The sequence below is a fragment of the Saimiri boliviensis genome, chromosome 2 (assembly GCF_048565385.1).
Source record: "Saimiri boliviensis isolate mSaiBol1 chromosome 2, mSaiBol1.pri, whole genome shotgun sequence".
NCBI classification, from domain to species: Eukaryota; Metazoa; Chordata; class Mammalia; order Primates; family Cebidae; genus Saimiri; species Saimiri boliviensis.
In genome coordinates, this window is record NC_133450.1 from 18,406,346 (window position 1) to 18,434,105 (window position 27,760).

Sequence of the window (27,760 nt, forward strand, 5' to 3'; positions counted from 1 at the left end):
AACTGCAGTCCGTCTGGAGGTGGTAAGATGGTTGTGAATATTACAGAGCAAGCGAGGCAATTCATTAGCAAAGAATTTCTGTGAAAATGAGTGTAAAGGGAGGGGTCTTGGCTCATCAGTACAAGCAGAAAATCCCCATGAAGAGGCTGGTTTCACTGGCAAATTTAAATGTAACCTATTACAGACAAAATGGCTGTCAGATGCTTACTACTTTCAATATTTACACAATTTCAGTTTCCCTTAGTCTTGTTGTCTTATCTCATTCATATTTATGTTGCTATATATACGTCTTCATAAGTCATGCCGGATTTCTTTGGAAATAAACAATAGTTAATCAATCTGAGAACTTGTGATGGCAAATGTAAAGATTCAAAGATACTTCGGAGAAAGCAAGATTTGTCATCTATGATCTTCACTTTCTTCTCTTTTAAAGATGGATTAATACTTAGCTTACAGAGTCAAAGAGACAGATAACACTTTTTAATGAGAACCAAAGTGGTTGTTTTGTACACAATGGTTTACAGGAGTTCTTAAGTAGATTTCCACTTCTTTTCTTTTACAAATTTGCAACAGAATTTTAGCATCATGATCCAATGAGAAAAGGTAGTTTTTGTTGTTTGTTTTGGTAGCAGGAGAAAGCAGGCAAGGGTGAAAGAGTACCTCCATCATTTTTCTTGTGTTTTTTTTTTTTTTTTTGGTGGTTGTTTATTGTTCAGTTTTTGTTTTGTTTTGGGGGGAGTCTGAAACTCTTCTGCTACCCATGTCCCTGAAAGGCACAGGAAGGTCGGTATATCCATAGTGGTAGCAGAACAAGTAGATTCCAGAAAGGGGCTGTATATTTCATTGAAACATTCTTAATTCCTAGTGACAAAGAAAGAAATGAGAGAAACACTTTAAATGTTGGCTCTAGTGCTCAGTTCTCAAGTCTAAGTCTTTAACAGAAATGCCTCAACCAGTTCATCAAAAACAAACAAAGATTAGTAACATTTTGAATATCAAGACTGGATAGGAAGCAGTATTTATAGCACTCTCTTGAAAGAACCACGTGACAAATTCAACTGATTAGGAATTGTAATTGAATGGAAGAGAGAACTATTTCCATTGACTATACTCTATCAGGGACCTAATTGGTAAATGAAATCTGACAAAGTAAGGAAAGCAACACTTTTTTTTTTACAAACTCAATTTGTTTGCATATAAAATATAATGTGAAAATTAATATTGTACTTGTGTCTGCAATACTGTGAACATACTGGGATCTTATTTTGACTAATTATACTTCTTAACTTATCCTATAATGAAACATTTAGCTGAGATGTAGTTTTGCTTTGCACTTTCTTTTAAAGTAGAGGTGTGAGTTTTTCTGTTTTGGCAGTGTTCCATTTTGTGCAATAAGATTGTATTTTCTTTTAAAAAGTCTGCTTCAAAACTAACTTTCACTTTCTTGTGTAGAGTTCATATATACTCTGGAGAGATTTGTAAATCAGAATGAGATGACAGCTTTACAAAGAGTCATGGGATTCTTTGAGATTAAAAATAACAATTGACTATTACATATATTAAAAGTTGCAAATTATAGCCCATGCCGAATCTGCCCTGAGGCCTCTTTCTGTATGAAATTCAAGGGAAAAATAGTTTTTATATTTTTAAATTATTTGAAAAAAATAATATTTTATTATACATAAAAATTATATGGAATTAATTTTCAGTGTCCATAAATAACATTTTATTTGGATACAGCTGCACTGATTCATTTACATATTATTTAAGACTTCTGTGCTGCTACACAAAAAAACTTGAGTAGTTATGACAGAGACCATATGGCCAGTGAAGCCTTAAATATTAATTATCTGGGACTTTACAGAGAAATTTGCTGACCTTGGTCTTGCTCTTTTTCTTTTTCTTATGTATAGTTATAGATAGGTGGGTAGATTTACAATCTATTTATCTACATATATGCATTATCTACCTATGATCCAGCTATTCCTACATCTATGACACATAGATTATCTACATATCTATGATCTATCTGCATCTTTTTCTATAATATCTATCAAAGATAAGGAGAAAAGGACATTCAATTAAGAAATATAATTGCCATTTAATCTCAAATGTGTTTGGACATATTTGTACTAAAATGACGTACAAAATTTATAGCAATCAATATCTTGTCCTCATTTATTCTTCATATGAAAATAGTACACAAATTAAGACAGAAGATCCATTCCATTTCATATGAACACATTATTAGCCCATCTTCATTAACATAGATGTACCACCTCCAGGCAAAGATGAAGTTTGCACTATTAGCCAGATACTTAAGTGAAAATAAACTCCTTTTCAAGGTGTTATTTTTCCAGCTACCATGTCTTTGGCTCCCACAGACTCATAAAAAGCTTTAAATTTACTACATTTCTAAAAGGATACAGTTTGTGCAGTTGGTAACTGTCACAGTCTATATAGACATTGGTGAAATATATTTACAAAGCAAATCAGTTATTCCTCTCCTTTGCCCAGAGATGGAAAATCATTCGATCTCATAAAACCTTCTGATTTTATTTTCTAGTTTTATAGCTAAAAATATGAAGCTGAATAGTGACTTGGGTGGTATTTGTTGCTTTTAAAATGCCCCTCCTCTAATTTTAATATAAGCATGGCAAATGGAGAACCACTATTGTTTGTTGCATGATTATAATTACATTCTTGAACTAGGAAAACCACAGAGAATGTATGTGTGTGAGTTTGTGTGTGTATGTGTGTGTGTGTGTGTGTGTGTATGGGTGGGTCTGTAAAAAATAAAAATACAGTATTTAATTTACATGTAGTTTGGACTGTAAATGTTGAAGAGGCAAAACTTTCATTATTTTTTTCTAAATTAATATCACTAAAGACCTATATATATTAATACTTTAACTGAATAATGCTTTCCAATTACAATTAATAATAAAAGTTACTTAGATTTTAAAAGTAATTTTTTTACTAGGTAATTCAGGCTAGTATCAAGGTTATCCAATCAGTGGAGACATTTAACCATCATTCAATTATTTATTTATTTATTTATTTATTTATTTATTTATTTATTTTTTTGAGACGGAGTTTCACTCTTGTTACCCAGGCTGGAGTGCAATGGCACGATCTCGGCTCACCGCAACCTCCGCCTCCTGGGTTCAGGCAATTCTCCTGCCTCAGCCTCCTGAGTAGCTGGGATTACAGGCACGCACCACCATGCCCAGCTAATTTTTTGTATTTTTAGTAGAGACGGGGTTTCACTATGTTGACCAGGATGGTCTCGATCTCTTGACCTCGTGATCTACCCGCCTCGGCCTCCCAAAGTGCTGGGATTACAGGCTTGAGCCACTGCGCCCGGCCATTCAATTATTTTAACTACAATAATGTTATAGAGTTTGAAAGGCAAGTGCACATTAAATTTCTGCTAAAATAAACACTTCCCATTTCTTATTCTGAAATCACCTTGTAGGCAGGCTTCTATAATAACAAGGACTCTTTGAAATCATTATTTGCTCAGCGTGCTATTAATAATAATCTTCTCGTGTTGAATGAATTGAAGATGAAGATCTACTCTTTAGCTCTGACGGTGAAGTGTAATCTTACAGGAATGTGGGGAAGAGGCAAGAAAGGAAACGTGGGGATTTCCATTTCTGAACAGTGCTCATCCCGAGATGGCAGCATGGGCAGAGCCTCCATGTAAAGTCAGAATTGTCCTTCTTGTCTACACAGTTAGTTCAACTAATCTCACTGTGGGGACTATGCATTGTCTTTATTTCATCACCCTTTCCCTCCACTCGCTACTCTTCCTCTCTACCCACAAACACTGCAGAACATTCTTTATTTGAATACAATGAAACTGTCTGTAAGCTGTCCCTTCCTACTGGTAAACGACTTTATTCAAAGTTAGGTCCTTTCAATTCATTTCATTATAGGATTTTGAAGTAGTCTGAATGCTGTCAGAAATACTCTCTGTTATACAAAACAATCCATTGGAATATTATTCTTGAACGAAAAATGGGTTATACATTTCTTCTTACAATAAGATGAATTCCTCTAGAAAGTAATTTTGTAGGAAAAGATTGAAACACTATCATTTGAATTTTCGCAGCATCTCATAGTGTCCTGCAAAACCTAAAATATATTCCCTTATTTTCTTTTTAAAACAGTTTAAAAAAAGAGCAAGTGTCTTTGCAAAACAGAAAAAAAGTGTTGACTTAAACATTTTTTTTTTTTTTTTTAACGGGGCAGTGGGAGAGGTAAGAGGATTCGTGTTGACCTTAGAAACTTCATCCAGAAAGCGAAGCTCATTTAAATTGGCATATTTTTTAGCACAAGGACGATTACACAGTTTCATTAAGCTACTTAATTCAGGCCCAATCAGAACTGCAGTTCTCTAGTCTGGGAAGACTAGCAAGGTCGGATTTTTTTTCTTTTCTGGCTAAGAAACTGCTTTTCTCCTACCCGCCCTGGGGTTCTTGATATGCACCTTTGCCCAAAAAGACAGCTATCCAGTATTTGCCACACCCTCTAAACACACCTTCAAATGAAGGTTCCTGATTGAGCCAATTTGCTGTGGAGGAAGTTAGCTGTGGAATGTGAAAGCAGTCTAATTGTCTAGCTAAATCCTGCTGGGAGCCTAATACATGTATACTAAATCTCATGCTGGTATCTTCAGATAGTGATGCATTTCAGATGAGTTCATCTTAATTCACTTATTTTTGCCTTCTGCATCTGTCTTAATTGGCAGCCACACTGGCTGCATTCCACAGTGTGGCATTCAGTATGGTGGATTTAAAGTTGAGGGTGGGAGTAGGGGTTAGGAACTTCTGCCTAAGGATCAGGTTTAGTCTTGCTTATGGGTAACCGGTGGGGTTCCAGAAATCGATGTGGGTCTTCCAGTAGGAATGGTAACATGAAGGACCCCCAACAATTGCTTTAATTAGTGCTTATTCTAGTTTGAGCACTGTCTGTATTTTTAAGGTCAAACCTTCTTGAATACAAGTTGATACACAACAAGTCGGAGCTAGAGATCCATCTTCTATTTGAGAGGCAACAGCTGGAATGGGCTTTCCTCCACTATTTAGGAACCCTGAAACTGAGCAATCTAGGGTGAATTAATACTGCTGTCTTGCCTTCCTCTCTTTGATCGTAATATAAACGTTTTTCAAGAATCGGAAGTGAGTGCGTAGAGAAAAGGCCAAGTAGGAAAGTTACAGGTGAGATTAATGAATTTTTAAACCTCTTGGATACATGGGTTTTAACAGTATATTTGTTTACATCATCAAATTCCATCTTTGCTGTATTGGTTTTTTAAAAGTAGACCCTAAATATTATTCCTACTTAGTTTCTGAAATATACAAATTATATTTTCTGTCCTGAACTATTAGAGTAACCTATCATGTGACCGTATAAACACCAGCCACATTGTAGTTTAAAATGCTTTGGAATTGAAAGAGAGTTTTCAATTCTTACTTCTAGCTGGGTAGCGAAGTCTTTAGGCTGGTTAGGGCTAAAAGCACCACACACTTTGAAGATAAATTAGTTTCATTTTTATTTTTATTACTTGCCAGCTTCTCTTTCAAATTACATTTTTAATAAATTTGATCTATAGCCATTTTGAAGGGTGAAAGCCCATAAACACATCTTTCTGCTTTAATTGCCTTTATAAAGTACTTACTCAAAAGGGCAGTTTTTCTTCCCAACTGTACCACCAGTTTTTATAAGTGAGCCTGCCTGCCTCTCAGGATAAACTGAAGCTCACTGCTAAAAATGAATCTTGTACAGTGGGGCATTAATATAGTCATGCAAATTTTTATTGCAACAGAAAGGAAAATAATTGCCTGTTCAAGGAGGCTATATGACAATCACCCGGTAACATTTATACTCCAATTTGCTTACAATAACATATGTATTATATTCTACAATTATGGCCCATTGTCAGATCACTGCTGTTTGTGACTTGCAGGCAGTTAAAAAACCACACCCTTTGTCACAGAGCAACAGGCTTGAGCAAGTTTTCTGCCGGGCACGGAGCCACATGAATCCACGTATCTTTCTCTTCTCTATTTGTGTGTACTCTCCTCCCTGCGTGATCTCATTCGGAGTCATGAACCTGCATTCCACCCACACGCCCTTGCCTCTGTCCTTTGGATCTCTGCTCCCATCTCCCCGAGTTCAGGCTTGCTCCACCTACTGGCTGTTGTCTTTGACTGAGGCTCAAGTTCAGCATATTGAAAGAAGAACTCCTAAGTCTTCCTGCAACCTGTCTTCCCCATCTCAGTCCCGACTGTCAGCATTTCCTACTTGGGCCCAAAACCTTGTAGAAATCTGTGACTCCTCTTTATCTTCTGCCTTCCTCATCTGTTAGCAACTCCAGTGATCTCTAACTGCATACTGCAAACATGTACACAGAGAATCTGACCACGTCTCAACATCTATTCTGTGAATACGCCAGCTAAGCACCATATTCTCTTGCCAGAACTGGAACATAGAGTGGACGGGTTTCTGTGGCTCTGATAATTCCCCAAACACTGGATACAGTGATATTTTCAAATGTGAATTAGGTAATTTCTCCCCCTTTCTCCCCCTTGCTAATGGTCTCTGTGATACTCAGAATGAAGTCCAAGCACCATGTGTTACAATGGCACGTGTGAGAGGCAATGCTTACCTTAACGCTCATCCCACCCGGCTCTCCTCCTTATGCGTATTGCTCTAGCCATGTCCACTGACCTTCATGTTTTCTGTGAACAAGCCAAGCCCACTCCTGCCTCAGGCCTTTGTGCTTTCTCTGCTCTCTGTCTGGAATAGTCTTCCCCAGATTTCTGATTGGCTCACTTTCCTAGTTCATTCATCTTTCAGCTCCAATACCAATTCCTCTGGAAGGCCTTTCCTTTCTAATCCAGCATCTTCTACTCCATCTGTCACTCTGTAATTGTGCCCTTACAACATTTTTCTACATGGATTTTATCACTCTCTGACCTTTTATTATACTTATTTATTTTTCTATTCATTCATGGAATTTGTTCTTGTCTCTCCCAGCAGAATGTTGGCTCCATGAAGGAGGGGAGCTGGCCTTTTCTCTTCCCGACTGGATCCCTTTTGATTCCTGTATCCTTTGAAGAAACAAATAAATCTTCCTACATGGGAATATTTGATTCCACTACTGTGTAGATGACCACTAGGTATAGGATGTGGAAGCTATAAAGTAAACTCAAACACTGAAATATTAGACCCAAGTCAGCAGATGTACTCCCTGCCTCAGTCACGATTTGCTCTGCAATTGCAAGAATGTAGGAGGGAGAAAGAGGGAAGTAGAGAAAGAAGTGTTGAGGCGTTGGCATTCTGGGAGGAATACTAAGAATATGTGGGGCAAAAAAAATTGCTGTGAACATCTCACTTCCAATGACACATAAGAAAGCAATTGAGTCAAACTGGAAAGTGAAAATCAGAAATTCATGATTTTTAAAAAAAACTTCTGATTTCCCATATAAACTCTGAAGTCATTACATTTTAGCAGTTGTAAATATTGCTAGGAAGCATTTTAACAATGCAGACTTTTGAGCTTCTGGGATTTGGGGCTGTTCTCCAGAGGATTCCAACGCAGGTGGTCCATGCACATGTTTTGAAGAATGGGGACTGGAAGCAATGAACGCTCTAAAATATTTTATTTCAATAGAGAAAGGAGAATTATTTTCTAACTTCCTTTAGAGGCACATTAAAAAATATTTTTTTCACTTTTTTTCTATGTATGTATGTATGTATGTATTTTTTATTGTATTTAAGTTCTGGGATACATGTGCAGAATGTGCAGGTTTGTTACATAGGCGTGCATGTGTCATGGTGGTTTCCTGCACCCATCAACCCGTCACCTAGGTTTTAAGTCCTATATGCATTAGGCTTCTGTCCTAATGCTTTCCCTCTCCTCACCCTCCACCCACCAACAGGCCCCAGGGTGTGATGTTCCCCTCCCTGAGTCCATTTGTTCTCACGGTTCAACTGCCACTTATGAGTAAGAACATGTGGTGTTTGGTTTTCTGTTCCTGTGTGTGTTTGCTGAAAATGATGGCTTCCAGTTTCTTCCATGTCCCTGCAAAGGACATGAATTCATCCTTTTTTATGGCAGCATAGTATTCCATGGTGAATATATGCCACATTTTCTTCATCCAGTCTATCATTGATGGGCATTTGGGTGGGTTACAAGTCTTTGCTATTGTAAATAGTGCTGCAATAAACATACATGTACATGGACAATAAAAATATTTTTAAGATCATCTATGAAAACATCAATCATGGCTGATTTATTTCAACATATTCACAAGGTATTATTTTTGTAAACTTAAAATTAATTTTCAAGGATATTATTAAAACAGTTATAGCATTGCCTCAGCCCCTCCATTGGTGAAAACTAGAATGATTACAATATCTGTATCACATGATTATTCAAACATGCTAAGTGATGTAAAACACTTAGAAAAGTGCCTGGCCTATAGTAATCTCAGGAAATAGAGCAATTGTTATTATTATTACTAACCAAAATCATACTCTACAAAACTTTTAAAGTTTTGTTCATTTATATTCGACTATTTATAATCTTAATTGGTTTACAACAGGTTTGTTTAGAATTTAAACTGAAGTCTAAATTTTTTAAAATTCTGGTTAGGCATATAAATATTCTGTATTAGAAAAATCACTTAAACTTTACCTGAGTCAGTGTGATAATTAACCCAATTTTAATTTCTAAGAGTGAATTGAAATTGGTATTTCTTTTGCATCCACACTGTTAAATTTTAAGAAGTCATGTATTTTTACTGTAAAAAGTCAGGAAATGCAGAAAAAATACTACCTACAATAACATGATCTGTAATCCATTAATGTGTCCCATGCAAACTGCCGTCTTCGGTACGCATAAAAATTTATATAAAAGTAGTGCCCAAACTTTACATATTTGTTAATTTTTTCAATACAGTATACTTAAAATTTTATTCTATGCTAATTTTCATTTTATTAATTTCATTGCTCAATTGTGGGACTCCTGGAAATTAAAAAGACAGTGTGCCTTTGCCGACAAAGTATAGATACTGTTTCTTCGGGGTGGGGGAAAGAAAAGTATTGTTCCCTGACATAAATCCGCCAATATGCTCTTCCAGGATTCCTCAAAGAAAGAAAATTTTCTAGGTATACAATCCCCAGAGTGAACTTTGAGTGAAGACAGCGAATCTGTTCTACCTAGAGCTTCCTAATGAAACACTTTAATGATAACTGCTAGTTTAATTATGCACAATGCAATAACATTTGAATAGCAGCGAAAGAGAAGTCAAGTAATACTTAATCTGCTTTAATTATGTATTATTTTAGAAAGGGATATTTTCTTAACAGGAATTCTCATTCAAAATTGCAGCTTCATGCTTTTAGCATGGATATTTAACACACAGCCCAGCTCCTGAGTGCTCACGTGGTCAGACATACCTTTGCATAATATTGCAGAGAATTCTCTTTTAACTGACAAGTGAGTGGAAATCATGCCAACATTTCTTTCTTCTTTTTAAAAAATTTGTTGCAGCCTTATGCTCTACAGACAATACACCCATCCTTCAACTATACAGCTTCAATATAATTGTATTTCCCTTTATTTCTCACTTTTATGTCTTTGTTTTGAAAGGCAATGGTGTGTAGATAAAAGCTTATGAGTAAGATAGACAGTAAATTGAATTTCACCTCCCTATTTGTTTACTGTGTGACCTTGGCTAAGTTGCTTAACCTGTCTAATTCTCAATTCTCTAATGTGTAAAATGGAGATGATGAGATATTTTATAATTCCGTTGTGAAATTTGAATAAGAGGTATAGAGATCGTCTGTCACCTGCTGATGTCTCAACATAAGTCTCTTTCCTTTCCTTTTATTGTATTGTACTTTTCTGCATATTTCGTTGTTTGCTTGTCACATATTTTAAATCTCCTCATCTCTTTTGTTTTCATTATTTCCGGGATGATCTCAGCTGCATGAGATATGTCTGGATCCATCCGGCTTCTCAGTCTCTCTCTTTCTCTCTTTTGCTGTATTTTTCATCTTTACATTTTCTTTCTTTCAAATCGGACATGTTTTTTCTTTGGAAAAAAATCTGAGGGTGCCGCATACCAGTACATAACAAACAGCTTCACCTTGGTCCCTTATCCTTTTAATTTATGTTTCATCTTCCTGTGGTGATGGCTCTAGAGCTGATATATAACATATTCATATGTGTTCCCAAATTATCTAACAAACCATCTCCTTGCAAGTTTTTCTTGACCTAATTGATATAAAATAGCCTTAGCTATGTTCTTTGTCATGATACCAGAATACAATCCCCTAAATACCTTATGACCCAGGACTGCATGGGCCACCACCTGCCTCCTGTCAGACTAGCATTTTTTCCTGCAAAACCAATTTTATCAGGACAGTGATACCTCCCCAAACGTCCTTTAAAAATACCATCACAAGATTCTTTATTGTGTTAGTTATTTCACTTTTACTCGTGATTTTTTAGCCAAAATAAGATACACAGTTTAGGGTCAAACCACCGGGACTGAGGACACCTCTCTTTTTCAACACACTGATTATCCAGTCTCCAGGTTGTGGAGTGAGGTCGGTCTCACACTGAATCACTGGATTTTTCATCTTTGGCTTCTTTTCTATTGGGAAGCCATAAAATTTTCTCTGAAGACCTTTTCTTAAAATGGGAACAGTTTAGTTATCCAGTTTCTCTTTCCATATATGTTTTATTTTTGCTGTCCATTTGTTCTCTGAACCCATCAACCTCTCCTCTCTACGGATACCGAAAGACATTTGTAGCATGCGCCTTCATTTCCGCCCTCCTGTACTTTGTTTTCTGTCTTTCACTTTGACTGTATCAATACAAATGGCCCTCATTTTGCTCTCTGATTTATGCCGTAAGTTCTCACGCTTTGTTTCCTCCCTACTCCTCTCATTAAAAGTATCTGAAAGTGAAAATATCTTTAGGCTATGAATCCTTTGAGCTTCATCTCTTCTCAGAGCACTTTCTCTAGAACTCTCTTTAACACTCTCCTGGACTCTGATGTTCTGATAAAGGAACACCATTTTTCACACCTTGGATATTTCTTCTAGTATTTAAATAATGTTCCTGTTCTGTAGGAATGAGGTGATCTTCCAAGTATATTTTCCAGTATATCCAGCTGTTAAGGAAGAGATGAATGATTTGAAAAGTTGAACTTTTCTTTTGTTCTTACACATACGTCCTCACAGTCCTGAGACTCATCTTTTAGAAGTAATTTTTTCAGCCCTTCTGCATAGATATACTCATAAACATTTTAAATTCTGTATTTGTTTCAGATTGGTTCTATACATTTATATCCTTTACTTAGTTTTCTTTATTTTTAGTCCTCTCAATTTTTTTTCTAAGTAAATCTTATCATTCCCTTTAAATGCAACCACTTTTCTTCTTTAAGGAAAGAAGACATATCCTTAAGTAACCCATCCATTTGTATTTCTCGGTGCCATTATCTAAGAGGAAGAGGGGGCTGCAGCATTTGCCGTAAAATCAAATCTTTTTTTCCCACAATTCACATCCATAATCATCCATCTCAGAGTTAGTTCATTCACCTCTGAAATGTTTACCTGCCCTGTCAGCTAATGTGATAGTTCCAGATATACTTACTCTCGGTACAACTATTTCCCAATTTCCAGACTCACAATAAAACAAGTTTATTTAGTTTGAGTTCCAAAGGCTGTAACTCTCGCTTCTGCATTTTAATTATCTGTTTTCATTATCTTCTTTTCAATTGTGATGTGCTCATATTTATCCTTCAAGGTTTTGTGCCAAACCTCTTCTTTCCTTTTCATGACTCCTCATAATCCGCAGACTTACGGAAACATAGTATTTCTTCCTGCTTTTCTCTTTTTGGTTTTGATTTTTAGTTTCATTGATTTTGCACTTTTTGGGGGAGTTTCCTTTTATTTATTTAGTCACAATTTTGTCCTCTCCCTTATTTATTTTCTTTTTCCACTGTAAACTTCCCCCAAATTTTTGTTCCAACATACACATGCTCTTTCCTTCTGCAAAAAGCTTGCTTTCTCTTCTTTTTATTTCTATAGCTCTTGATCATCACTGGATAGTTCATCTACTTGTCTTTTAATCTTCTTTCACCATGATGACTTAAATTATTAATCTTAAATCACCTCCTCATCTCTACCTAAAGCGACTTTGAATGATTTTCCATATCCATTTATTCTAGGCCTCAATATTTTCATTGTGTATGATTTTATTATAATGTGCTTTTAGGAATTTTCATAAACACTTCCCTTTCATCACAAAGATTACAAAAGATACAACAACAGCGTAGCAGCTAATATTATGAAGTACTTAATAATGTTTAGGGAGTGCTAAATACTATTTATGAAAAATTTCCTATATGCCAGGCCCTCTGCAATGTGTTTTATCTGGCACAATTCTGTGACCCAGATACTGTTAGCCTTTCATTTCATAGGGGATGAAACTGAATTTTGCAGAATCTGTTCAAGTTAGGGTTTAGTTTGCTGAGGGTCATGCAAGGAGTAAGTGGAAGATGTAGTTGGCCTGTGTCTTTTTTTTTTTTTTGAGACAGAGTTTCGCTCTTGTTACCCAGGCTGGAGTGCAATGGCATGATCTCGGCTCACCGCAACCTCCGCCTCCTGGGTTCAGGCAATTCTCCTGCCTCAGCCTCCTGAGTAGGTGGGATTAAAGGCACGCACCACCATGCCCAGCTAATTTTTTGTATTTTTAGTAGAGACGGGGTTTCACCATGTTGACCAGGATGGTCTCGATCTCTCGACCTCGTGATCCACCTGCCTCGGCCTCCCAAAGTGCTGGGGTTACAGGCTTGAGCCACCGCGCCCGGCCTGGAAGATGTAGTATTCCACTGGCTAGTCTGACTCCAAAGTTCCCCTGCCCAATTCCCTGACCCCCACCAGGAAAAAACTCTTCCTTCCAGAATACACTTTCTTTAGGCCTCGTTATGGTGTGGGACAAGACATGAAATTAAAGGCCTACAGAAATCATTTGGATACCATGGTATAGGCCAGGTAGCACGCATTGCTGAGCACATTCGTCCAAGTGGTGCAGCTACCCTTCTGCTCCAGCTGAAAGCTGCAATGTACTCATGAGGAGAGCTCAGGATTTGCCAGAGTTCTTGATCAGTCAAGGCAGTTAGAAATCCAAGTATTTTGCGTGTGAAGTTTCCCATCAGAAAAGTTGTATCTCCTTAAAAAAAATTATACATCATGCCAGCAAACCAAAGAGATCCACAAGTGTAATACAATCTATGGGATTAGACACCTCCATGTAACTGACTCCTAAACCTATTATATTTCATGTATACAATTTTTCCTCTAGAATAACATAACTAGGAATATGCTGCCTGTCACCCCTCGATTCTCACCCTGAGGATATGCTCCAGAACCAACCAACCAAGTTCAAATCTCAGCTTTTCCACATAACCTTATACAGTTTACTTAACCATCTGTGCCTCGGTTCTTTGCTTATTAATATCAAAATAGAAATAAAATTCTCTGCATCAGAGAATTGTAAACAGTCTTCTTGAAAAATAATTTTCACCAGTTTCACTGGAGAGTGGGTGAGTAACATTTCTCACTTGCCATGCCAATAGTCAGTTCACCACTGGGCATTTATAAGGATCGAATAGGTTAATATTTGCGTATTTAATAAAATACGGAAAGAACAAGAATAAGAAAAGATCACTAGGTTTTGACTCAGGATCCCTGAAATTTGAATTGAAGTTTTTAACCCACCCACTATGTGACCTTGAGAGAGTCACCTAAAATGCCCTTTGTGGCCTCATCTGTAGAAATATATTTTGTTTTGAAAAATGTGTGTGTGTGTTATCTTATTATCTCAAGGTATTTGAGAATCTCTCATGTCTATTCTTCATGGAAGCAAAGCATACCATCTTTCCATTTTATAGGACAATGCCAACTCCTGAAGATGTTGCTCTACATGGTCTAAGGGTGAGTATACTGCGTGCAACTGCAGGGCAAGATGAAATTACAGGATTCCTCCCTACTGCGGCCACTGCCCAGCTTCCCAATAGTGCCTTCCTAGTAAGTGTCTATCTGATCTCAGTAAAAGAATAAAGTGTCACACATAGGACATCCACTTTTGGAACAGCCTTATGCACACTGAGTTCTATTAATGATGGGGCTATAAAAGGAGGCTGAAGTAGTCATGGCTGAATGTTAATTTTACAGCCATATATAGTGCAGTTTGAAGCATAAGAAGAAAAGGTATCCTATTAATATCTATGAGTGTGTTAGGATTCCCATATACCAGTTAGCGTGAGTGACGTAGCAGTTCTAAAGAACAAACTTTATGAGCCACAAACTGTTCTTGAAATTGAAGATTTAAGAAAATAATAAATATTCCCCCAACACTCTTGAGTATAGTAATATCATTCCATAGCATAGTGCCTGATATTATTTAAGAATTAATTTTAGAATGGCCTTTTCTAGTTTTATTGATCAGAGGCTGGAGTTGCTTCTTTAAAAGGAATTGTGCTGAAGTGTAAAAGTTTAAAGATTCAGAAAAGTCTTACGGGTTTAGGTTGGCTAAGTTAACAAGAAATAGCTCAGCAAGGTAGAAAGATAAGAGAAGACTATGCTTTGTTAACAAGACTTTCTTTGGTCGCTCATCAACTTTGTAATTATTGGAGTCCTCTAATAACATTGACCTTCTGCTTCTCTTTTGGCAGTTTTTGTGTCATACTAAAATTATTTATGTATGTGTCCTCAGATTGTATGTTGCTTCTTGCCAGAAACTGTCTTTTCCCTAGAGTTTCTCTGCACCAGCTAGCACAATGTCTTTCAAGTGGGACGACTGTAAATGTTTGTTGAATGAACAAAAATACACGTGTCTTTACACAGGTATACGTATATACTCATCCGAAGACATGACCCACTCATTTTACACTGTTGTCAATATATGCTTCCGTTTATATGACTCTCACACTCTAATTTTTTTTTTAGAATGAGCTTTGTTTAAAAGAAGAGGGGGTGGGTTACACGCGCACACACACACACACACACACACACACCCCTTTTCCCCAATAATTCATCAAATAAATAATTCCCTAATAATTCATCAAATCAAAATCCATAGAAATCAGAAGGAACTAAAAATTATTTAATTCAGTCTCTTAGATCTAGATCTATGGTTATACAACATCGGATTACAAAGTCATTTAAAATGAATTAATGGAACAAATGCTTTACGGTTGCTAATAACTGACTAAATGTACATTATGATTATTAAATAATGTAAATTTATAGAAACCTGATTGTATACCTATAGAAGAATGAATGCAAAGCCACAAGCAAAGTTTCAAAGATGATTTAAAAAAAACGTTCTAAACCAAACACCATTTCCCTTGATAGATTTGCTGCCCATGGTGATGGAGACAGATAACTGCAGATCATAATCAAAACTCAAAGGAAAGTGACAAGGAGCAAGTTCTTTAAAAGGAATACTGTTTGCAATTTTGTTGTTACTAATTCTTGTGGATAATTGAATTTGTGCTTAAATCTCACAAGAATAAACCATTTTTATCAATGCTCTAAATTCTTACCGTTCTCTAGGAAGCAGTTGTGATCAGTGGATCAGATCTGACTTAATCTGATGAATGCGCATTCTTTTCAATAGAAAAACCAAGAAGCGCTGGGTACCATTCAAATGCTTCCTAAACCCTATTTCAACACTTCTCAAATTGAACTTACTCTTTTCCTCCAGATATGTGCTCTTTCTTTTATGTTTCATGTCTCCATCAATACATTACCTTCCTTCTAATCACCAGAGCTAGACAGTCCTGCCTTACTGTTGATACATTCTTTCTCATCCCCAGCCACATTTAATAGATCAATTATACTCAGAAAACCCTTGCCTGCCTTGCGTTTCCCACTGCCACTAGTTCAAACCTTTGTCATCTTTTTTTTCCTACTGCAATAATCTCTCACTGGCTCTTCCCTCTCAATTCAACTTTCTATAATAGCACTAGATTTATCTTCCTAAGACACTAATAAGCTTACATTGCTTCCAAGGTTAAAAAAAAAAAATAAAAGACATGATTTTTAAAAGCACAAATGTCTCCCAATTTCAATCTGGGTGCCAGCAGGCATGTTTTGTTCAGTCCATGGTCTAAAGTTTTATTGATTGGTTAATATTTAATAATTTGTAGAATCAACTTATGATATTTACCGCTTTTCTTGAAAAAGAGCAACTGGCAATGGTAGGTTGACATTTCTCCCTTTGGACTGATTTGCTGTCCCCACATAATCTTGCAAATGTAAGGTTCCTCTTTATCGTTACAGTCTCCATCACTCCCTGTTGTCCCTATGTTTTCTTAGCAATGACAATTTCTGTGGCTTTCACTTGTCATATCTTTTTTTTACTGTAGTTTTTTTTTTTTTTTTTTTTTTTTAATCCCCAACCCATTTCCTCTACTGTATGATAATGTCCATGTTTCTTACCACAGCATTCAAGGCCCTTAGGCTGGCTTCATTATCCTCTTCTCCTTTTATCTTCCTCTATTTCCCACTTTATGTGTTAGCCATATTAGACTGCCTCCTGTTCCTAGAACGTGTATGAGCCAGGGGTTTCAAGTACAGATGGACTCAGACTGTTTGGGGTCAAATTTCCATCTTTATTAGCTCTGTTATCTTGGATAACCTGTCTTCTGCTTGGGTATTTTATTTCTGTGGTGGAGATATTGGTTCCTATCTTGTACAAATATGATAATGATTTAAAAGAGTTAAACATATGAAACTTTTGGCACTTAATAAATGCTCAGTAAATTTTGGGTATTGTTAATTTCCCACCAAATATTTTACTCAGGAATTTCCATCAATTGAGCATGTCTTTTTTGTTTTGTTTTTTGCCTGGTGCACTTCTACCTAATATTCAACTTAAGTGCTACATTTGGGAAACATTTTCCATTTTTCCCATCAGAATTAATTACTCCTTTCATTGATGTAAGTACTCATAGTCCAATTTGGTTGTACCTCTTTCATGGATTTGCCATCTCTCCCACTGGATTTTTAGCAACATCAGGGAAAAGAGCAGATCTTACATGCAACTTTATGTTCTACAGATCTGATGAGTACTGTACAGATAGTAAATGTTCAGCAAAAGCATTACTTGAAGAAAAGTGAATTTATGAGCTTGTCTTTGATGAATCAAGTAATTATAAGGTGTGTGAATCTTAAAGAGAATCATGTACAATTCACTTACTGGAAAAGTGAAAAAAAAAATACATGTGGAAATTAAGTAATTTTACTATGGATAATTAATGGGGTAGAACAAGGACTAGACCACCAACACCATTACCCTGAACTTGTACTTCTGTTTTTTTTTTTTTTAATTAAAAAAACTTATTCATGAGGAGCCCCTACAGTAAAATAACAGTGGGGTCATGCAGGCAGGTCTTCTGGAAGGTAATGGTCTGACAATGTTATGCCACAAACCACATGTAAGGATGAAGATGGTAACAACAACCATACTGAGGGACTATTCTTTATAAAATACAAACTTGTCATTGCCTGCACCTCTCCCGTGCAGGGGACTTGTACTGTCTTCCCACTCTTCTCAATTCACTCATTCATATGGTGCCCTTACCTTCACTCACCAGACATGAACTGGGGAGGGAACTTGAGGGTAAGGAACTTGTTTTGTGGCTCCAGTATCTAGAAGAGTTCTCAGCAAATTATAAACATTCAGTGGGTATTTTTTCTTCAATAAATTTGTGGAACAAAAATCCCAAGAAGTAGAACATGGAACTATGGAGACAGATCATAAGATTGAGTCTACAATTTTCTAGGTTCATATAACAACTTATCACCAAGGACTCACTACTGTCTGTTCCTAACACGTACCTTCCTGCATTTATACTCAATAGACAGAAATGATTAACTCCCAGTAGTACTTTTCTATGTGTGCTCTAGGCTACTTTTTCTACTTATTATAGATTTAGTTTGCCACTACACCAATTTTTTTTCTTTTCCTGCCATAGGCACTATTTCAATACCTAAAAGCTCTCAATTTAAGTAGAGAGAGGTTTATAGTTCCTCCCAAAACTAAGAGTCGGCATTTGACAGCAAGAGGAGATACTTCAACTGTAGCTGATCACAATATAGATGTAATCTTGAGACCACATCCATATCTTGAAGTGTTCTTGTGCACATAGGTTAAAAAAAAAATGCATCCATGTAGGGTGATTAGATTCAAAAGCCTAGAAGGTATAAGCGTAGAGAAACTGTGAGTACTGAAAAATTTAAAAGAAATTGGAACATCAAGGTTTGAGTGTAAAGCCTATTTCTTTGCAGAAGGCAGGGGAAAGAGACAGAGGTTTGGGGATGCTTTTTTTATTTTCAGTCTCAAATGCTCTCCTAAGAAAGTAAACCCGAGACTAGGTGAGAATAATGTGGCTTCATTTTGTCAAAACATATTGCTACTTATAAGATTATGGGTGCTGCCAATAAAATATTTCTTTAACCCCGGAGGTTCTACAAGAATAGACTCTTGGATGAGATTATTGTTAACAGCCCAAGTGTTGATATAGCCACGAGTTAATAGCTACTGGCAAACAGCAGCCTTTTTGATTGTGTGTGAATAGTGCTTCCTCTACTACTCTGCCAAACTAAGCACATTTGGTGTGTTTTCAAAGTGGCACACAGGAGGTCAATTCATTAATCATTCTCAAATAGTGGGAAACATAGACTCCTGTCTAGGAAGCCACTGGAAATGTAGTCTTTTCTGTTTTCCATTTTCAGTTAGTAGGTGATATTCTTTCCCCTAAAAATTTCTTTTTTCTTTGTCTTGCTTCCTCTAGGTCCTGTGCATTTCTCATCTCTTTTTGTTGGAATTCAAATGATTGGATTATTTCTAAATAGTCAATTGAGTGGGATTTGGTAAAGACAGGATATTTTGTTTTTAATCATGTTTTACTTCATTCACATATAGTGTATAAAATATTTGGCAAAAATGGATTTTTCCAAATTTTACCCCACTAGGAAAGCCACTTCTTTGGGCATAATGCGTGTTCAATGTTTGGTAACCACACCCCTATCTCAGGTAGAGGGGACGTAGATGAAGCTAATTTGAATATCACCCCCTCTACATCCTAAGGTGATCCTACAAGCATGGGATTTGGTGTCAGGCAGACCTGGGTGGAGGTCTGGCTCCAATTCTTGCTAAATATGAGACACTGGGCTTACAAAACTTCTCAAGGCTTTGCTTTCGTCTCTCTAATCTGGGTATAATTGCACAACTGATCTCAGAGAGGGTTGTGAGGCTACGTTTGATAATGTACGTCAAATATCAGCAGAAACAGAAAATTTTCTCCCAGTGTTCTCCTCTCTTTTATTCCCCTCCTCTTCTGTCCCCTCCCTCTTTATTCTTTTTCCTCCTCTTTCCTTCTGTTTTCCCCCCTTCTACTTTTCAGACCCTTTTCCTCTGTTCTCATTTTCCATATCTGAAGTGCATCCTTTTGCTCTACTTTCTCATATGAATTCCACTAGAAAATGATTCCTACGTATTTTAATTGGTTAGGGGTCTGTAAACAAATGAAAAACAAGGGACTTTTCCCTCTCACCTGAATTCTATTTACATAGAAAATAAACTAATTTTTTTAATATAGAATTTTCTTTCCCCTGAGGCTTCTGGCTGGAAAGGACTCCAGATTCGGGATGACACTCAAGCAGCTGGCTCTTTTGTTTGGTGGAGAGAATTACAGAGCCGAACCCCGCGTGTAATATCAGATGGGATTCGAGAGCCTTTCCTCTCTGCTCTCTGGATCTCAGTGAAATACCCTGTTTGTTTTGAAGGTCAGGGTGAGTTCTACTCAGTAATTGAATGCAGAGCATAAAATCCTTGCCCATTTCAGAATCGAGGCTTCCAAAGCTGATCAGGCAACAGAGCTCTGACATGTTGTTTGTTTTCATGTGCATATAAAATTCAAATATGTAATTGATTTTGAGCCTCTATTATACGTGGTTTTGTCTTCATTTCTAAGCATCTCCCTCCCTCTCGCCTTACCTCTGCTCTGAGTGCCCAGCTTTCCTGCAGTCCTCAGCCTTTTTCATCCTTCACCAAAGCCCACAGTACACTTGTTTAATCTTTTGCATGCTCATTAATCAGAATGAGCAAACAAACAAATTCACCTGGGAAAACATTTTTTTTTTCATTTAATTTTATCCTATTTCCAGTGCTCCTTCCTGCAATTATCTTTGCTTTCGCAAAATGCTTTGACTTCCTTCACGTTGTAGATTTGATGCATAGTCACATTTCTCAAAGTATAACGCCTGATTCTCTTAATGGTCTTCTGAGAAAGAAGCTGAAAGTTCTTTCTGGTTAAGTTACATCCAGTTATTCGGCGAACTATCCCAGGTGCTCCCTGGCTTAAGTGCTAAAGACGTCGCCCTTTCACATTTCTCCAGAGATATGATACATACCAGTTTTGGCTTGATCTTCCAAGTGGGAATTGGACATCATTGTAAACATTTGTCTCCAAAGGAACCTAGCTGGCCCATGTGTGACCCAGTGTACTCTCTTACTCTTCAACTGCCTTTAGGTTTCTCCAGACAATTCCTATATTTGTAGTTAGTTGTTTGTAATACATAATTATTTTCTTTCATTTCTTCACCATTAGTTTCTTAATGCCTGTATCTGCTCAACTCTTTATCACTTTCTTTCCAATTTTTGATGGGTATGTATGGCTTTTTCTTTTTATGAACATAAAGCAAAGAAAAATAACCTTATGATTTGAGAAGCACAAAAAATGGCAACCAATGGAAAATATTGCTCAGTCAAGAAACAGAAAATGGATTATTTCATGCCACCAAACACACTTGAAGGCAGGGCTGCGGTGCTATTCCCATTTCTCTGGCTAGGCCCTAACATAGTACCAGCCACAGTGGGGGAGCTTTGTAAGTGGCTAATGGGTGACAGAGTGGATTCCCATTCTGTTCTTAAAATCAGAGCCTAATACAGGCACAGTGAGATACTTGCTATGTATGTGATGATTTCATATTAGGACCAGATTGCCTTTATTTGGGCCAGCTTAAGGGATATTGTATACTTGTGAATTAAATTATGCATAATTACATATAAATGGTAGTCATGCACAACTATGCAACTAAGAGTAACACATTAATGGATTGGTAAAAAATTGTGTCCACATAAGGCTTCAGAATTTGGGATTCAGTCTCTATGAGGAGAGTTCTCAAAAGTAGAACAGCATTTTCAGTATTGAAAACCTCACAACATGGAGTTCTTTTGACTCCCTAGATAGAGGTCAGAGGTCCGGAGTTTTGGCTTTTACATTCATGAGCTGTGGAACCTTGAGGAAGCGACCACTCTGGGCCTTACTTTTGCCATTCATAAAATAAGAAACACTCAAAACTTCCTAAATTAGATGATTTCTTTGGAAAGGTCTTTATATATTGTTTGCTTTATTGGGTTATGGATTAAGCACTTAGTTACGTGAAGTATTTAGAACAATGACTGGTAAATAGTAAGCACAATATAATATTAGCTCTCATTGTAGGTATTATTAGAAGTAGCACTACTGGGTAGGTGTCATGTGTATGTGGTCCACATAAAGGGAGGCATGCTTTGGCAATAGCTGCTACTCAATAATCAGGAAGAGCATCGGTTCATGAGGTAACTGTATCACTTTACTTTCCTTGTTCATAAGAGCTATGCAATACTTTTGCAACAGAATGTGTCTTACATTTTTTTTTAACATCAACACAGCCTCCACCTTTTTCCTACCACATCTTTTCCAAGTATAGAAAATAGCTTCTAAACTCTCACTGTACTTTAGACAATGCGAAGAGGTGGTATTTTTCAGGCAAAATTATACATTTTCTGGGGCTTCCATGTGCTTTATCATAACTGTCTCAGAATCTAGTGCCAGACTTCAGGACATTTTTGAAGTGGGTGTAGTAATGGAGGATAAAGCCGGAATGAAAATCTCTGAGTGTTGCTGCTTGTGTGTGGTCCTTCCTCTCCCCAGAGCCCCACCTGGCTGCTCCCGGAGACTTGCCAACAGCATTTTACCAAAGGGAAGGAATCTCCAGAGTGGCACTTCCCTCCCCAAAATGTGAGAAAAACCATGCCTACACAGGAGAGCTTCAGGGCTGACAGAAGGGGCGGAGTGGAGGAGCTATTCTAAATGTCTTATTGTCAATTTCCAGGAGACTCCTCTCCATTCTTGTATGCAGGCAAAGTGGTGTGCTCATGTAAGAAGGGGAAATGACATTCATTCAGCCATTCTTCAAACATTCATTGAGGATCCAAGCCCTAAAATGTGGTGGCAAGAGGGGAATAATGCTACACCATCCCTCTTCTTGAAGTAGTGAGGGAAAGGGGAACTGTATAACTGAAACATGATGGCTAAGGCTTTGAAATATGAGGCATGAGGGAAACACAGAAGACAAAGTCGTAGTGGGTCCCGGATGAGACGAGGTTGGTGTGAGAGAGGAAAGGTGCTTCTAGGCATTTGAAGACGGAAGAGATCAAAGCAGCACAGTTTTTAGGGAGCTAAAGGTGGAAGCTAAAGAGGCCACACCCAGGTGTGGGTTGAGAGACAAGGCTGGGCAGGTAAGCAGGGAAGGTATGTGTGAAGGTCACTTGCCGTGCTGAAGCATTTGGGCATTTTTTAAATTGTTGAATGGGAAGCTTAAGGACTTTTAAATAAGAAAAAAATGTTATTTCGATTTTGCATTTTTGAAACACAATGATAGCAGAATTTTAAGGCCAGATTGCATATATGAGTGAGTGTTTTCAGGGCTTTGGGTGCACTTAAGACATGTTGGCCAAACAAAGTACATGCGAGTAATTCTACTGAGAAATGACACAGCCCCGAACTATGAGAAGAAATGGTGGACACAAAAGATAAGGTGGTGTGAAATATGAAAAAAGATCCAGAATGAACATCTGAATCCTGACCTGGGCTTTCAGGCAGCTGGTGCTGGTGATGCTTATAACATGACACAGAAGGGTGGATTGGGTTGGGAGCGAATAGGTCCATTTCATTCTTGTTCAGTTTGAGCAAGCACTGGAACGTTCACACAGGCAGACAGAAGACATGCTCACCAAAACATTTTTGCTGCATGTTGGGTTATTAGGAAGGACACACAGGGACTAATCAATGTGCTTTGATGATAGCTATAGAAAAAGGAAATGAGCAATAAATGAAGTCATCATATAGACAGCACAGTATAGAAGGTAAGAACATGGACCCTAGAGTTACAGTGCTTAAATTCAATCTTCATCCTCATAACTTAGCAACTGTTCAGGCTTGAGCAAATTATTCACCTTCTCTGAGTCTCAGTATTATCTTTAAAATGAGGACAATAGTAGTACCCACTACCACCCTGTCATCAACAGTGAATAAATTATACCTTTGAAGGGCCTGGACCAGTGAGTGACATGAAATTAAGTAATAGCATTGTTAGAGATTTTTCTAACGAGTGAGAAGGACCAGGTAATATTTTTGGCGCGAGAAAACAAAAGCTCTAAGAAGAGCCTTATAGAGCCTTATCATTTAAGAGTAGACAACCACATTGGCAAAGAAAAAAGGATGAAACACGGAGACCAACAGAATGCACACAAAGGCCCAGAGAGAATTACGTTATTGAAGCCAATGGAGAAAAGATTTTCTGGGAGTGTTTAACATGGGCAAATGTGGACAGGCGATTCCATTAAGGTTAAAACTTAGGAGTGTCTTTGGATTTATCAACATTAGTATTTTCGGTGATGTGAGCCTATTTTTAGCAAACGGATCATGATCAGTCGGCTGAGAATGAATAAAGGACAGAGACGTGAAAGGACTTTCTACGTGGTGCCTTTTTAGGGACCTTGGCAATATGCAGGTTGCGGTGGGGACAGACGTGGCTGGGGAAAAAAGGAAGGGCGGGAGAGTATTTCTGTTATCATCGTTGTTGGTATTTTTGTTGTTTTTAGTGTGGGAGAGATGTAACTATGCTTGCAAGGTAAGAGGAAAATAAGCTTGAAAATACATGAAAGAGAATATATCAAGCCATTTCTTGATAAGACAGAAAAAAGAATTTTCTTTGCTTTCAATGAGAGCAGAAAAAAAAATGCCTCAAATAGCTCCTTTGCCTATATTATTCAACTCTAATCCCAGTTCCTGACAAGGTCCTAAAAGGCCTCACAGTCTACGTTTTCATATCGATGCTGGCTTACTGTCTGATGTCAGTCATAGGCCAATCTATATTTTGCCTCTCCCTGTAATCCCACAGCTCTAGTCTGCACTGCCCAACGCAGTAGCCACGAGCTCCATGTGGCTATTTACATTTACATTTACATTTACATTTACATTAAAAAGTCAGATTCTCCATTGAGCTAGCCACATTTCAGGTACACATGTGGCTAGTGGTTTCTGCATTAGGAAGCATAAATACAGAACATTTTCCTTATAACTAAGGTTCCTTGGACAGTGTTTTTCTAGGTGATGAAATAAACGCCATTTCTCTTACTGGGGTTTGTCACAAGTGAGGAACCGCTGATGCTGCTCATATCATTACTCTATTGACCTTGAACCCTGAGCAGGGTCCTTGCTACCTGGCCTTCCCACTGTGCTCATGGTCTTTCATTAGTTCTCTCTGTGGGACTCCTCTGTCTTTTAATCTTTCACAGCCCCCAGGTTCCCATGATTCTCTCTGAAATTCCCTTTTTATTGGCCACAGCTGCCTCCCTTGAAGAACTTTGTAAACACCCTCTTGCCCAATGACCTTGGAGATATTAAGCTGAACTGCTCTCTTTATCAAACTCTGCAGTCTGCCAACCGTTTAGACCCACTTTCTCTTCAGAACCTTCCCTTGTGCTCCTCCAGTTTTAAGTCAAAGGCTGCCAGGAAAGTTCAGCACGTGAACATTGGATTCTGATGGACCAGCTGGTACAGCATTTTATGTGTGTAGCATGAACATCACTCTTAACCTTTTAGAACCTCACTGATGTCATCAGGGAATTGAGAACCAAAACAGAACCTGCGTCCATGGGTATTATGAGGGTGACATGACACAAATTTGCCAGCTTTGTAGTGTGATCCATGCTAAGCTGCACACCGTGTATTCTTTCTTTTTCCCTTCCCCCCTCCCTTTCCCTTCCCCTCTTTTTATTTTCTTTAAGTAATTTCAATTTTTATTTTAGATTCAATGGATCTATGTGCAGGTCTGTTATATGGAGATATTGTACAATGCCGAGGTTTGGATATGAATGGTCCTGTCATTTGACTGGAGAGGATAGTACTCAACAGTTAGTTTTATAACCCTCGTCCCCCTTCCACCCTTTCTCTCTCTCTCTTTTTTTTTTTTCTTTTGCTTGATTCTCCTCTGTCTTGAGTATGTTCCCAAAGACTCAAGGAGTCAGAGGTTATATTTGATTGTGAGTACAGAAGCCCTGTAAGTACTCGTGCACTCGTACGTTTGCTGCAGACAGTATTCACAAGAGCAAAGACACGGAACCAACCTAAATGTCCATCAATAATAGACTAGATAAAGAAAATGTGGTACATATACACCATGGAATATATGCTACAAACAAAGAACAAGATTATGTCCTTTGCAGGGACTTGGTTGGAACTAGAGGCCATTATCTTTGGCAAACGAATGCAGGAACAGAAAAACAAAACCACACGTCCACATGTGCTCCTTTACAAGTGGGAGCCAAGTGATGAGAACACATGGACACATGGAGGGGAACAACACACACTGAAACCTTTTGGAAGGTGGAGGGTGGGAGAGGGAGAAGATCACGAAAAATAACTAACAGTTAGTAGGTTTAATACCTGGGTAATGAAATAATCTGTACATCAAACCCCCATGACACGAGTTTACCTATGTAATAAACCTGCACATGTACCCCTGAACTGAAAAAGAAAAAGAAATTCTTATTAGTCTTCCAGAAGTGTCTAAACAACCATACTAGAAATCAAGTAGCCTGCATTCACGCTTCCAGTTACAGGTACTCACTCCAGTCTTGCAATTTAAGCTGCTGTTTGCTGTATTCACTGGTGTAGGCTCAACCATGGATAACCTATCTCTTGATTTCAACTGTGTTTCTGTCTGAATCTAATCTTTACTAAAGCCCCTGGAATCAACAACCATTCATGTAATTTTCAAATCTATACAACCAATAGCCCTGCAGTTAGCTCCTTTCCACAGTTCTGACTCTGCATATGTTCAAGTCAGAATATTCTTTTTATCACTGAGTATAATACAATTGCATAAAAAACCTATTTCAGGCCAGGCGTCGTGGCTCACACCTGTAATCTCAGCACTTTGGGAGGCAAACGCAGACAGATCATTTGAGGTCAGGAATGCAAGACCAGCCTGGCCAACATGGTAAAACCGCTTTTCTACTAAAAATACAAAAACTAGCTTGGCATGGTGGCACAAGCCTGTAATCCCAGCTACTCTGAAGGCTGAGGTAGGAGAATTACTTGAAAATGAGAGACGGAAGGTGCAGTGAGCCAAGATCATACCACTGTACTCCAGCCCGGGCGACAGAGTGAGACTCCATCTCAAAACAAACAAACAAACAAACACATTTCATAGAAGATCAAGAGATACTCTTTTCCAATAATTTGTCTTCTTAAATGTCTTTTCCTTTTTCATATTCATGTTTGTCATTTTTAAGCTAAATCTACACGACTTTAAAAATATTTATTTGAACATACACATACACATTTGCTGATATATTTATATATCATAATCTGGAAATGATAAATATTTCTGCTCATTTTTAACCTTTTCACGTTTTATGGTTTTATTTAGTCTCGTAATTGCATTTCATGCTATTTAAAAAGAAAATATTAAGAAAAAAGTGTATAGCTCAAAGACAACTCGACATATTAATCACTCTCTAACTTGAAGACCTTGTGAGTAACGTCAAAACTCATCACATCATAAATAGTCTTATTGTAATGTGAATGTAAATATTGCAGATAGAGTCATGACTCTTGAATAAGGCACCCTGTGAAGAATGTTCAAAGACCTACCATACACCAAGGGTAAGCAATATCAGGGCCAGAGTTATGAACATCTGTCTGGAACAGTTTTCCAGTAAGAACTGTTCATTTTATGAGGAAAAATCTGAAGAAAACATCAAGTGCTTACCATTACATCATGCTACAGACTTTCTACACCTCCGTCAGGAACAAGGTTATATGAGCTTACCTCCCCCTGCCCGCATAAACTGTCAATAAAACCTCCCCCATGCCATGCACACGACGGACATTCCTGGAGGTTTTACATTGAAAGGACAGCTCAGCCAGACCCGCGCTGGAAATCATATTTAAATTGTATATCTAAATACACTTTTGAAGTTAAATCTGTACCGTGTAGGCCCCCGTTAAGCAATCTGCATTAGAGTAAGGAGAAAGCAAAACAAATCAAATAAAAATAAAAATAAAAAATTCTAAAATAGATACTATCCACAAAGCAGTTTGGAAGGGAAATGGGTTTCAGAACCATTAATCACATTATGCAGGGCATGCTTTTATCCCTTGCAAAATTCCAAAAGGAGAATTTCTCCAGAGCAAAGTATAACCAATAAAAGAAGTATTAGACAAGAAAGCAATCTCCTTTTCAGTGGCATATCGATTCTGTGAGGGCAGGGCCACCTAATCAGCACTGTAAGTAGGATAGGGAGTTTGATAGCGAAGACACA

General features: G+C 37.6%; 1 long non-coding RNA gene across 1 annotated transcript; it reads right to left on the reverse strand.

The window, feature by feature from the left end:
* Positions 1-458: 458 nt before the first annotated feature.
* Positions 459-27,252, reverse strand: LOC104650799 (uncharacterized). Its single transcript, XR_744410.3, has 2 exons — positions 27,208-27,252; positions 459-861 (listed from the first exon to the last, which is right to left on the reverse strand). It is a non-coding gene; the product is annotated as an uncharacterized LOC104650799 (long non-coding RNA).
* Between the last annotated feature and the right edge of the window lie 508 nt (positions 27,253-27,760).